This window comes from Schistocerca piceifrons, chromosome 2, assembly GCF_021461385.2.
Source record: "Schistocerca piceifrons isolate TAMUIC-IGC-003096 chromosome 2, iqSchPice1.1, whole genome shotgun sequence".
NCBI lineage: Eukaryota > Metazoa > Arthropoda > Insecta > Orthoptera > Acrididae > Schistocerca > Schistocerca piceifrons.
The window spans coordinates 777,331,017-777,346,143 of NC_060139.1; the positions used below are offsets into that span (position 1 = coordinate 777,331,017).

Sequence of the window (15,127 nt, forward strand, 5' to 3'; positions counted from 1 at the left end):
GAAGGTTGAATCACATGTGAAAAGTGTGGTTTCGAAATAACAAGTGTCAATATCAGAATTATTTTCATTTAAACAGTCTTGGAAAATGAGTGAGAATTTATTTTTGAATAAACCTTTCTAACACAAAAAAAATTCCCTGTAGTTCACTATTAACCTGATTTACAAGAGGCTTAAAATCTACTATGAAATGAAGTTTTTGGATCATCTTATTACAGTTCTTTATAGTGCTTATCATTCCCAAGGAGAGGTGTTTTAATTTCTGTTACCTGCAGCAGAAAATCTGCATACTAACTCTCCACTGAAAATTAAAAAAAAAATCTTTGAACTGGTGATCACTGACAGCTTTAGCTATAATTGAGTTGAGAATCTTAATCATTAATTCCATAAATAAGAAAATTTCTTCCGGAAAGGCGCACACAGTGCTTCTAAATAATTGATAAGTTAGTAAGTACCTAGAGATTAACGTTTTCTTTCAAAAACAGCAAGAAACCCCTTTTTTATGCCTGTCATATTTTTCGCTCCATCTGCTGAAATTGAAAATTTTACTGAGTGAAAATAAGGTTTTTCAATACATTCAACTACAGCACTTGCTATTTCCTCTCCCTGTGTTTGTCCTTTAAGTGCCAATAATCCTGAAAGCTGTTCTTTAGGACCTGTAGATGAAATAAATTTTTGTACAAAAGTGGAACTTTTGGTGTCCCTTTACATGGGAAGACTCATCAATTGCTACTGATAAAGATTAACCATCTTTTAGATGTTTGACTTCGTGACATTTGAAGACATTTTGACTGTTCTATCTTTCACTGTTTTGGCAGACATGATAACTATTTCTTTTTAGAGTATCTGCTTCCTTTTTAAAATCCTAAAATAATGCCTGGATGCATTTATAACAATAACTATTCATGCATTTGTTGCTTAAATATTATTCCTCTCTTAGCAATCTCTCTACCAACCACAAAACTTGCAGAATTAACATTTCAGGAATACTGTATGCTGTAATTACACCTATAACTTTTTTCTCTCTCCTGAAGACCCTAAACTGCTTTCTTCCTTCCATCACCAACAGGATATTCAGAACAAAATGACGCATATTTGGTTGTAAAGTATGTGCCTAAGTTTGATTTTTTTTTACTATCAGTCCATTTTTCCTGAGAAATAAGACAAGTTGGAAGACCATTTAAGTTTTGAATAAATGTGAAAGTCTCAGTCCATTCAATTCATTGTTTTCATCCCTTCTTTCTTTTTTTTTCTTTTTTTTTTTTTTTGAAGCTGTCTCAAACAGGGTACCTAAAACATTCATTTTATTATATTAAAGACACCAACACAAAACAAGTACAATTCTTAAACTGACGATAAAAATATCTGTAGGATTTGCAGCCAGTTGGAAAAATACAAGCAACTTCATGCTTCTTATTGAATTAACACTGTCAAAAGCTTTCTCTAAGTCTACAAATACTACAAATGTAGGTTTGCCTTTCCTTAACCTCTCTTCTATGAGAAGTCGAGGGGTCAGTATTGCCTTGCGTGTTTCTACATTACTCCAGAATCCAAACTGATCTTCCCCGAGGTCAGTTTCAACCAGTTTTTCCATTCTGCTGTAAAGGATCCGTGTTAGTATTATGCAGCTGTGACTTATTAAACTGATAGTTTGGTAATTTTCACACCTGTATGCACCTGTTTTCTTTGGAAATGGAATTATTATATTCTTCTTGAAGCCTGAGGGTATTTCGCCTGTTTCATACATCTTGCTCACCGGTGAAAGAGCTTTTTCATGGATGGCTCTCCCAAGGCTATCTGTAGCTCTCACGGAATGTTGTCTACTCCTGGGGCCTTGTTTTGACTCAAGTCTTTCAGTGCTTTGTCAAAGTCTTTATGCAGTATTATATCTCCCATCTCATCTTTATCCATGTCCTCTTCCATTTCCATAATATTGCCCTCTAGCACATCTCGCTTGTACAGACACTCTATATAGTCCTTCCACCCTTCTGCTTTCCCTTCTTTGCTTAGGACTGGTTATCCATGTGAGCTCTTAATGTGATTTTCATTTATATATTAAAGTATTTGCAACATTGTTCAAAAGATCTTTTAAAGCACATTACGTAGACTGCTAAGATTTAGTACATATCTCATGTTCTGTTAAAATAATTAATGTACAGAGCCAAGAACTATAATTTTAACCAAATATTTTCATTACTAATATTAACTTTATTTAGGAGTATCATGAGCATATTTAAATGACAATTATTCTACGCAGACAAATGTTTATATTTAAAATGTGTATGTTCAGCAATGAAGACCTTTGGAATTCTCAAGAGAAAATTTTTATAGTATCCCTGTTTTTAATCCATGTTGAGAAATTCCTAATATGCATGATTCAGTCACACCACCAGTACATAAAATGTTTTCCAAAGGCACAAAACAAGAGCCTTCCTCCTCAGGCCAAAAGAATGACACTGATGGTCCAGATGGGTAGAAGAAAAGTAGTTCAGCATTTCTTCCTTCATCAAATACATTCCTGACAAAGCCAAAGTACCATCTGTTATATACAGCTGCCACAAGAGCGTTTTGTTGAGGAAATCGATGAAGGCTTTTCAGAACAAGTCACTTTTCTAATTTCTAATGAATCACAGAAAAGCGGTTTGTAACTGTGAAAATTTCTGGTAGCAGTTGTGTGCATTGTCAAAAATCCCTTCTCAAGTTTCTTTTGCAGGAAATCTACAGTGATTGAGTGTGGTTTAAGTGCCTGTAATTTTGTTACCAACAAATAAGCGGATTGTTTTACCAATTCAGTCCGATTGTCTGTGTTAATCCACTGGCTTTGCTCAATTTCATCATCAACATCTTTGTAAGATTAGTTTTCTTTCAAAAATTCTAATGTGTCATCACTGGGACAATCACCACACTGATTAAGCATGCAGTCATAGTTTTCTGAGTAACTTATAAGAATATTTATTTAGTTATTTATATTTTTCTTGAATGTTTTCTGGATCCAAAAGCAGTTTCACATTTTGGCAGATACCACAAACACACACTGAATGAGTGCCTGCAGTAACAGCGAAAATACACCATTTGCTCTTCGTGAACAAAAAAAACCAATGTTGATTGGGTTCTCCCATTTTAAGCTACAATATGGCTCTTAGATTGTCAGGAATAAATCTTTTTTGCATATACGCATTCTTCTGAATGCCAGCTTTGTCTTTTGCTCCTGGTATATTTATCATTTCGGTAAAAATCAGTGACAAACTTTACAACTTCATCAGTGATCTTTTATCTCTTTTTGGCTTAGGAACTGATAAAATACCCAGCTCTGTTTTCATTTTCTTTGCCTGCCAAACTAAATACTCACAAACACTCAATTCTGACATATTTTTCTTTCAACCAAGAGGGAGGAGCTAAAGTTAAAACCTGAATTTTTTCATGCCTCATTACAACAGCACCAACTTTTCTTTAATTAACAACAGTGTGGCATCAAAATCTCTGGCTTTCTTAAAAATTTCATCATCCATTTTATCAACCATACTATCAGAAATTTCACACTACAGTCCAATGTCTGGTACACTTTTTCTTCCAAAACATGCTTTACTTTTTCTAGCTCCTGTTTGCCATATGACACCTTACTGTGATTTGGAATGGAATGAAGTTTTAAGGGAGAGCACGGCGAATCGCACAAAGTTTTATTGGCATTCTTGATACTTTGGCTTTTTAGCACTTACTCACGTAATGTCACCTCCAGGTCACTGGCATCACTTTCATTTCCATCACTGATTCCACTTTTCTGTTCACAAATCTTTTCTGCCTGGTTTGACATCACTTTCCCATGCACTTAATGATTTAGACAACGCCAAACTTACTGACCTCAAGGATTTTTTTAATTGTCTGCCTGCGTATATGGAATAAATACTAACAAAGAGATAGAGGGGCTGGCCAGTACTTACCTCAGCTCAGTACAGCCGATAGATACACAAAAAACAGAACCAAAAATTTACGTTCCTAGCTTTCGGAACAAATGTTCCTTCATTAGGGAGGAGAGAGGGGAAAGAAAGGGAAGAAGGGAAAGTAGATTCAGTTACTCACAACCCGGAATTGACAACAAGATATTTGAGGGCTTTCAAAAACCTTTAATAATAACTTATGTCCACATATAGTTGTTTCTTGTTCATCTGGAAAGTTTATATTGGACCTTAACATTACCAAATCTTGTTGGTCTTCATTCAGCTCAGTTTTTACCGAGATGTAAGTCATCGAATGACATGGCATTGTAAGAAATTTTCTGACACTACACGAATTCAGTAATGCTGTAAGTAACTGAGCACTACTTCAGTTAAAAACACACTACATTACGAACAGAATGGTAAATGGCTGCACAACAAACAAATATGAACCTTCACTAAGAAAAGAGCACCTTAGGCCGAACGGGCTGTCAGTGGTATTCAACAATACATGACAGTTATTGCTACAGAATTTTCATTTATGTGCAGGCTTCAAGCGAGCTACTACAAACACACAGAACAGTTTATAACTGTGAGCTGGTGATTACCTGCACACATAAATGCTGTATATTACATTTTCTCAAAATCACTTAATTAATAAAATGAAATAAATTTTCTACACGTAAGATTAATTTGACTGCCTAGCATAATTTATACTTAAATATGCTAATTTGAGACCCTTGTGTCTGAGGCAGTGGGTCAGACATGGCTGAACTTACCTGGAATGACTTTTTTCATTACAGTAAAAAGTTCTTTGATTTATTCGTGTGTCCATTCACAGGAAACCCATTAATATTTTTATTTTAGTAGGAGGCTTATGACCTTAGGAATTTTTTAAGATCAAAACTAGGTTGCCAGAAGGTTGGAGATATGTGATAAGTGTCTTACAATGCCGTCATGATTTTTCCAGAAATTAGAAAGTTACCTACTTTTTTTTTCTAACGTTCCTGCTTGAATAAATGTGTCCTTGTTAACTACATGCCTCTCTTAACATCTGAAAAAAATTCCAAATCACAAGTCTCATATACAACTGTGTTATGAGTATTTCTGTAGATAAGCACCTCTTGCATGGACATTCTCACAGAGCCAAATTATCAGAACATCACTATACTGAAATTCAACACAAAAAAGTTTTAGTGTGAGACCAAAAAGAATTTCCAGTAGTTTTTATGCTATAGGTATATGCAAATATACAAAATTTCATGAAAAGTTGAGACGGAAGGTTACGAATCCTAGACTACTGGGCAATCTGACATGGAATGACCTTTGTCAAACATAAAACCTTCACTTGGACATCTCGTGTGTGTGTGTGTGTGTGTGTGTGTGTGTGTGTGTGTTTGGATTTTAAGGGAACTCAAAGGCGGCATCATCATTAAAAAATGAATGTAGAGACAAATTCTAAAACTGTTGCACACTCACGCACTCGAAATGACCTCACAGACATTATCTTACAACATTTGCTAAAACAAATTAGAATGACGGAAAGTAGATACTCACGAAACTAAAACATAGAAAACAAAACACCGAAGAGTTACAAGAAAAGCACAGGACAATGAGACTGGCTGGCAATTTACAAAAAGCTTGCATGAGCCAGTCATCATGTTAACACACAAAAATCTTGTTAAAATCTTTTTAAAATACTGGAAAATTCAAAAACTTTAAAACTTGAACCACATTCGTCTGAATGTTACTTAAAACAAATGGCACATCTGTCAGTAAATTAGCCGTGGCCTGCTGGACAGAAATTAAAACATAGTGCACACTGATCTGCATGCCATAAGCACCACACATTGCAGGGTCCTCTCACCAGAGTAAGAATCCATGCGTCATGGGACTGTGGTCTATGCAAAGACGAGTAAGATGTACCTTGTCCCATCGACCTGGCTGGAAGGAGGTACGCCATGTACCTGAACAGCGACGTGACAACATGTAGCAGGACGACACAATGAAATAACTGAGGATCACGACATGCCTCCTTGGCTGCTACATCCACCCTTTCGTTCCCCTGCAAATATCCATGTAACCTGGTACCCAGCACAACAACCCTTCTTCCCCAGTAGTTATTGTTGGAGGAGTGCATCCTGGATATTCTGAATTACCTTATCTGCTGGGTGAAAATGTTGGAGGGAGTGAGTGGTGCTCAGAGAATCTGAACAGGAAATAAATTTTGCACTGGAAGAATGTCCCATCTACTACAGGGTCCGCAAGATTGCATACAATACTGCATCAAAGACAGTAAATTTTTAAGGCATTTGGACAGTCATGACATGATCCTGGAAAACCACAGAGCAACCAACAGAGTCCCCTTGCTTAACAACACCCGTAAAGACAGCTACACAGTTGTGGTGTTGAAATAAAATGTCAGAAAACAACCCCATTAAAAACAGAAGTAGGAGTGCAATCTCCCCTGTACTGCACTAAATCTAAAGTGACGCTAGGCTTCTACAGCAACCAAACTGGCAGACAGTTAAAACCCTGGATTTGTGGATATCAATGATTCACACCGAGTGACTGCAGCACACACTGCACACGGGTACCAAACGGCTTTGCAGCTCGCGGATGGTTGGAGAAAAGGCATTCCGCAGGTGGACAAGCAACAGTATGGTATGCGGATTAAGTTGGAGCTGGGGTGAACTTACACTCCTGCTGCAACATGAGGAGCTGCTGCCTGATGGTGTGAGGTGGTGCCCCAGCCTCAGCACATAGACTGGGTATGGGCCATTGGTCTTATAAGCACCCATGGCCAGTCAATCCTTTCATGGTGGACAGCGTCAATGATCTTCAAAAAAGAAGGCCTCACCACTCCATACACCCATAGTCCAGCCACAAACACTCGAAAGCCCTATAAAATTGGAGCAGAAGCACCCTGTCTGCACTCAAGAGACCTGTAGCTAAGGCACTTGATTTTCACTGCCTTGATGGTTCTGGTTTTCAGATCTCTCAGGTGTGGCAATCACGACAATTTGGAGTAAAAAATGAGGCCCAGAAAGCTCACTGAATCTCTAAAATGTGGGATGGTGTCCCTCACATCCGAGTCAGCTAAATTAAAAGTATGACAAGAACAATTAAAATGAAAACACACACACACACACACACACACACACACACACACACACACACTTCTGCAGAAAACTGAAACCTCATCTTCACAGTCCACTCCTCTAACCAACGCACTGTAAGTTGCAACTGCTCGCTGTTGAAACACTTGAGGAGGATCAGAAAACAGCAAAATCATCCACAAATAAGGAGCAGTGTACAGAGGACTACTTGTCATAGATGTGATACTGTTTATGGCTATGGCAAAAGAGGGTAACACTTAAAACACTGCCCCGAGAAACACCATTCTTTTCCTCAAAACAAGCTGACAGCAAGGCACCAACTCAGGTCTTAAAAAACTCTGAGACAGGGAAGATTTTATGAAGATGGTGAGGTGGCCATGGAAGCCCCACTTATGCAGTTGTGCAAGAATACAGTGTCTACAAGTAGTATTATATGCGTTATGGTATCGAAGAATATGCTAATATAGTGATGTTTGCGTATGGAAGCGCACTGAATAGCCACCTCTAGTAGAGTCAGGTTGTCGACAGTGAAACAAAATCTCCGGACGCCACACTGAGAACGGCTAAAGAGTTGTCTGGTCTCTAACAGCCAGATCAGACAACAGTTAACCATTTGCTCCAGCGCCTTTCCTACACAGCTCATTAAGATAATAACTCTTATAACTACTGGGTCACGTGTGCTTCTCTCCTGGTTTGAGGAGAAGTATCAGAAGTGCCTCTCTCCACGAGTTTGAGAATTACCTGTCTGCTATATAAAACTAAAATATTCAAGGAGGATTTTCTTTGATGCTGCTGGAAAATGACAAAGCATGCAGTACCAGATTGGGTCGTGGCTGGGTGCAGTATCATGAGTTTCACACAGGGTCGATTCCAGCTCACACGTGGAGAAAGGGTAATTGTAAGTTTCAGAATTGGTGGATCTGAAGGCCAATTGTCCCCTATATAAAGGTGCTCGGTACTGACTGCTCCTGAGAGGAGTGGAAGGAAGAGTGCCAAACTGCAGAAGACTCCTTGACTGTGTGGAGCTTACTACTATGAGCAGTAGTGCACCAGACACCATTCCATTTTTGGGCAAAGAGAGATTTGACGTAGATCTGCAGCTGGAATCATAAAAGGAAATGCGGGGTAAGTATTTGCTTCTCCAGCCAAATGGTCAGCCAGAACATTCCCTGGGATGCCCAAGACTTGGGACCCAGAGAAAGAAAAACAAAGTAGGCGGCATGGCCAAGGGCACAGAGGAGGCCATAGATAGCAGAGACCAAAGGGTGATGAGTAGCATCAGTCAATAGCCTGCACACTGCTCATTCAGTCTGAACAAATTAAAACACTGTGGAGGGAGGCCTGAGAAACAAAATGGAGGGCTCTGTGAATGGCTAGAAGCTCTGTTGTGAACACACTACACGATCCCAGCAATAAATGGTGTTCTAAACTGGTAGGAGATGTGAAAGTGTATCCCACCTTATCGATTATCTTAGAAGCATCAGTGTGGAAGATGGTGGCACACTGGAACACAGGGGTGACATAGCTCTTAGGACACTGGAATAGATCTGTCCTAATATGCGGTCTAAGAGGGCAGAGTACACGATATGGTCAGGGAATTAGGGAAATGGCAAATGCAAAAGAAACCGTTTTATTTGCAGAGGGGGAATCCCCACTTGTGTGTGGAGACTGTCAATGGGCCTAATGTGAAAGGCACCAATAGCCAGTCACACCCCACAATGATGAACAGGGTCATGCAGTTGCAAATAGGAAGGAGCTGTTGAGCCATAAACAAAAATTTCTCAGGTGTAAATATACAGAACAATTTCAATTTCAATGTCAGGGGAAGAGAAACACTCTCTCCTCAATAGTATCTAGAATTAACTTCCTTTTGGCAATGCACTCTAAATGACAGTGGCCCTATCATTAATTTCAGTTTTCAGGGTCTGCCAGACATAAGAGCTGTCTCTAAAAGAATGACTAGGAAACTTGCAGAAATGAAAAAGGCTTTTGAATTTACTGTGGATCAGCATTTACGGGAAGCTTTAAATACAACAAGCATCTAAAAACTTGCCCTAGATGCTTGTAAATAAGTAGGAACCTCTTGAGAAGCAAATTTTGATTGTGGTTATCCATTTACTAGAGTAACTGGGTGGCACATGCTATATTCTAAGAATTAAAGTATTCTAGCATACGAAGAAATCACATCAGACTGATGAAGGGAGACAGGGCAGAAATGGTTATATATAGTTTGTCTAGGCAAACTGCTAATACTGCAAGATTGCTCTCAGTTGCTATAAACAATACTGTGAGCTCTACTGGCTCTGAGCACTATGGGACTTAACATCTATGGTCATCAGTCCCCTAGAACTTAGAACTACTTAAACCTAACTAATCTAAGGACAGCACACAACACCCAGTCATCACGAGGCAGAGAAAATCCCTAACCACGCTGGGAATCGAACCCGGGAACCCGGGCGTGGGAAGCGAGAACGCTACCGCACGACCACGAGCTGCAAACAGCGAGCTCTACTGTTGTATATAGTTACATTAAAATAACCAGAAGTCATAAAACATACGGTTTAAGAAGCTTTCTTAGTGAATACTACAGAGATAACCCTAACTAACAATTTTGTTTGGAGAAAAAGATAGTGGCAATTGATGCACAATAAAACACATTTAAAATGTTTTTTTAATCTAATCACTGCACAAATAGCTCGTTATAAGTATGAAAGAGGGCCATCTTTAATAATTTCGACAAATTCAGGCTAAGGAGTTAAGTGCAAATCCCCACAAGCCTTACCAGAGGTCTAGATAGTCTTAATCATAATAATTTAGATTTGTGTTGGAGAAGTTAAATAATGCGAAAGAGGAATAAAGGCAGCGATGACTTTTCCGGCGTACTTAACGCACGCACTTTACAAGAACAGTATATGCTACGTACATTACAGAACACAGTATTAGATAGCACACAAATCTCCAACATGTATTTTGGATCATGTTATATTTACATAAAATCACAGAATAACTGGGAGATGGAGAGGGGGTGTGCGGTACGGAAATGTTATCCTAATTTGTTTTGATTTCCTCAAAGTTCATAAATATTTTCTATTAGGCTTTCCTTGGTTACCAAAGTATGTACTAATAGCAGAACACTTGCTAGTGTGAAGTACTAATGTACTTAATCTTCTGTTATCTAAAAATTTGAGTAATCCCACGTAACTAAATCTAAAACAGCGTCTGGCAAACTAAATAACACGTTACGAAATAACATTAAAGGCGGTGTCTAGAAAAATTGCAAGTACTTACTCTCTCTTGGGCGTCTAATATCGGAGACTTTGGGTGAAATTCCTTTTGTCTTTTGCGTCACTCGGCCAACAAAGCAAAAAATATTTTTCTAGTGCATACTTTGAATGTAACAGGTTCTCCGTTTCGGCATAATCAACATATGTTGAAACTCAATACAGTTCCACTGTCTACCTTGTACAAGTCATTAAAACAAAACACCAAAAAAAATACTAACGAATATCCAATTTTTCACCACCACCACCACCAACACCACAACCTAACTTCCCACCACTCATGGCGTCCACAATCTGTTTGAGATTCACAACCGCAGATATTATTACACACAACGGGATAAATCCTCAGGCTTCCCTCCGAATGCGAGCAGAGGTAAGATCGATTCACTGGATGTCAACGGAATATCAAGGCACTGATGAGAACTACATCATCAAACAACGATATCTTCACACTAAATGGAACGAAATAAAGTTATGCCACTTAGCTCACTATCGACAACTAACCAAACAGCGGGTCGGATAAGCATAAAAGAAACCGGAATTGCTCCTTGACTAACATCACTGGACACTCAGTGCAGTGAGGACCAATTTAAAAAATCTTAAGAACAACAAAGCACCTGGTCCGGATGCAATAACAAATGAGCAGCTCAAGAGACTATAGACGAAACCACTCGTCCAATTGAATAGTTGTTACAACTGCCTGCTCAACTGCTATTTCCTGGAAAAATGGCACGTGGTACACATCACTCCTATTCCAAAACCTAGGAAAGACTTAATTCAACCTGCCAATCACAGACCGATCAGTTTACTGAGCAATCTAGGAAAACTTTGGAAATGATCATTAAGGAAAGACTACAAGACGTTTCAGTTGCAGATGGGATTACCTAACCAGAACAATATGTGTTTCAGTGGAAGATTTCTGCATAGCTCGAAGTACTGAGAATTACAGAACATATCACACAGAATTTCAGTATGACAAATCGGTTCACTGTTGTTTTTCTAAACGTGAATGGGCCCTTGATAAGGTATGGCGTGAGAACTTTTTATGGGAAATGAGAGACAAAACAGCAGCCCCAGACGACTATATTAAACTCATAGCCAGGTTTCTTTCCAACAGAAAAATGCGAGTGCGAACTGAAGGCATCAGATCGTACATCAAATTCATAGAGGCTGAAATTCTACAAGGCTCGGTCTTGTCATCACTCCTGTTCACGATCTACCTCAACGACACGCCAAGAATTGCAATCGTTCAACTGGCATATTTCGCTGACAACACTGCATACTTTACGAGTGGACGCCAACATCAGAACACTACAGACACAATTAAACCTCACCACAGAGTGGTGCACACATATCAAGATTAAAATTAAACCATGCAAAACTACAGCAATAAACTTTAGCAAAAAAAATCCACAACTAGAGGGAAAACCTACTATCCAAGAGCAAGAGGTACCATGGGCTCAACTGCCAAGTATCTGGCAGTCATAGCCACGTACAAAACTTAAAACTTAAGGCCTGTGGCAAGGCGTGGCAACTGATGCCACCATTCCACAGTAACGAGTTCAGAATCTCAAGAAAAGTTATACTCCATGAAGCAGCTGTACTATCAAAAAATCTTTACAGGATTACATCTCACTTGCAAGAGCCAAACACAGCACATTCAGGTATTATAAAATAAAGCCCTTCAGTGAATACTTTGGGCTTCATGATACATGCACATCCAGATGCTGGATAAAGAGCTCAATATGGAACCTGTCGTAGAAATTATCAAACTCATGTCCACAAAAATTCATGAGAAATTAGACCAACTCAGACATGTCATACATCACATCTGAGAAGTGAAAAAACCACTCTCGAAATGGCGAAAATGAAGTTACATGATATCATCTGTCTTAAAAGAAGTCACAGTATACAGAATAACAGAGGTGACGACATGAATCAATCATAAAGTCCAATTTAGCAAAATTACACTGGCTGTCACATCATGATACGTCATCATCACGCCAGGGAGTACATTACTTTAGTATTTGTTCAATAGATCATTAATACGACATTTCGTAATGTTGTGGACCGTGTCAATCGAACATAAGTTTTCATTACACAATATTATAGTTTTTTTTTACATTTACTACTTCATATCTAAAAATTCATCTATTGAGTCGAAGGATTTATCATTTAGAAATTCTTTTAATTTGTTTTCGGGCTTTGGTTGTCAATCTATCAGACTATTAATGCTATTTGGCAAATGACCAAAGATTTTTGTGTCAGCATAATTCACCCCTTTCTATGCAAAAGTCAGATTTAACCGAGAATAGTGAAGATCATGCATTGTTCTAGTGTTGAAGCTATGCACTTCGCTATTATTTTTGAATTGGGATGAGTTATTAATGACAAATTTAATAAATGATTTTATGCATTGCAAAGATACTGTGAATATCACAAGTTCCTTAAATAAATGTCTGCAAGGTGATCTTTGGTAGCCTCCAGCTAATATTCTGATTACACACTTTTGTGCAATGAATACTTTTCCTTGATAAATTACACAAAATATGATGCCATATGAAAGCAGTGAATGAAAATAGGCATAGTAAATTTGCAGTAACCCTAATAGCATCAGTAGCCAAATCTAACCGTTTCAGCAGGTCATCAGTGTGTTTCTTCAAATTTAATTTCTCATCAGGGCACAAACCCAGAAATTTTAAATATTCTGACTTAGCAACAGACTTCTGTCCAAAGTCTATATTTATCAATGGGGTTATACTGAGTTTTCTCAAAATTTAGTGAGAGTCCCACTTAATAACTTTTTGATAGACATTGTTTATAATTTCCTCAAATAATTCTTGATTGTTGAGTGTGATTACTATACTTGCATCATCAGCAAAAAGAATGAGTTTTGCATCTTCATGAATATAGAGTGATATATATATATATATATATATATATATATATATATATATATATATATATACAACAAGGGACCCAAGACTGAACCTGTGGATCACTATTCTTGATACCTCCCCAGTTAGAGGACTCTGCTGAGTTTTGCAGACTATGTGAACTCTGTACTGTTAATTTCAGCCTTCTGCATTCTTCCAGTTAAATATGAATTAAACAATTTGTGCACTATCCCACACAATACTTAAGCTTACCTAGAAGAATTTCATGATTCACACAGTAAGAGCCTTTGAATGATCACAAAATTTCCAATAGCTGATGTTCAGTTATTCAGAGCATTTAATATTTGATCAGTGAAAGTGTATATAGCATCTTGAGTTGAAAAGTCTTTCTGGAAACCAAACTGACATTTTGTTAGTACTTCATTTTTACAAATATGTGAATATGCATTTGAATGCACTACTTCTTTAAGAATTTTGGATAATGCCGTCAGAAGTGAGATTGGGTGGTAATTGTTAGCATCAGAGGTATTCCCTTTTTATGCAATGGCTTAACAATAGCATATTTCAGTCTATCTGGTAAAATGCCCTGTTTCAGTGAGATACTACATATGTGGCTCACAATCCTACTTATCTGTTGACAACAAACTTTCAGTACTCGTTGGAAATGCCATCAAGTCCACATGGGTTTTTACTTTTGCATGAATGTATTATTTTCCTGATTTCAGTAGGAGACGTGGGTTGAATTTCAATTTTATCAGATTGCTAGGTATTGCCTCTTCCACATACAGCCTTGCATTTTCTAATGAATAGCTGAATCTTACTTTCTCTACAACACTTAAAAATGATTATTAAAAATATTTTCTGCTTCTGAGTTTTTGCTAACAAACTTTTCACTAAGTTTGATACAAATACAATCTTCCTGTACTCTCAGTGGCCCTGTTTTTCTTTTAATATTTCCACTTGTTTTAATTTTATTATCAGAGGGGCTAATCTCAGACATAATGCACATACAATGATATTTTCACTCTGCAGTGGAGTGTGCGCTGATATGAAATTTCCTGGCAGATTAAAACTGTGTGCCCGACCGAGACTCGAACTCGGGACCTTTGCCTTTTGCGGGCAAGTGCTCTACCATCTGAGCTACCGAAGCACGACTCGTGCCCGGTACTCACAGCTTTACTTCTGCCAGCTGTGATCACTGGCCGTGAGTCGTGCTTCGGTGGCTCAGATGGTAGAGCACTTGCCCGCGAAAGGCAAAGGTCCCGAGTTCGAGTCTCGGTCGGGCACACAGTTTTAATCTGCCAGGAAGTTTCATAATGCACATACTTTTGGACTTTTCAATAACTTTTCTTAATACATAGCAGTAGTTTCTATAATGTTGGACTGTTTCTGGATCATTACTCCTTCTAGCTATAAGATACATTTCCTTTTTCTGTTTACAGGACATTTTTATTCGTTTAGGAAGCCAAGGATTTCCAGATGGTTTCTTACCATTATATTTCACTGTTTTCTCGGAGAAACTGTCTTCAAATACACTCATAAAGGTGTCATGAAATAGGTTAAATTTTAAATTAGCATCAGGCTTCCTGTACACTTCATCCCAGTCTAACTGTTGCAAGATAAAATTTATAATTGTTACATTGTTAATTGATCACACAATTTTGGAGGACTGTTTTGCATTACTGTATGGAGCTATGTCATATACTGTAACTAGCTGTACATCATGATCAGAGGGACCATTCTTAACAGTGACAGTTTTTGTTTATTTAAATTTATCTTGGTCTTATCATTGTGCTGCTTTCCCGTACCACCCAGGCAGGAAACTCAATAACTGATGTCAAATTGAAAGAACCAAGTAATATTTCAATACTTCTATCGGACTCTTTCAAAAAATCTACGTT

At 38.0% G+C, this 15,127-nt stretch overlaps 1 protein-coding gene across 1 annotated transcript in view; it reads right to left on the reverse strand.

The window, feature by feature from the left end:
* Positions 1 to 10,627, reverse strand: part of LOC124776941 (piwi-like protein Ago3) — a 219,971-nt gene extending 209,344 nt beyond the window's left edge. The window contains exon 1 of the mRNA XM_047252163.1: positions 10,337 to 10,627. The gene's annotated coding sequence lies outside the window, so the exon portion shown is untranslated. The remainder of the gene's footprint in view (positions 1 to 10,336) is intronic.
* Positions 10,628 to 15,127: the final 4,500 nt, after the last annotated feature.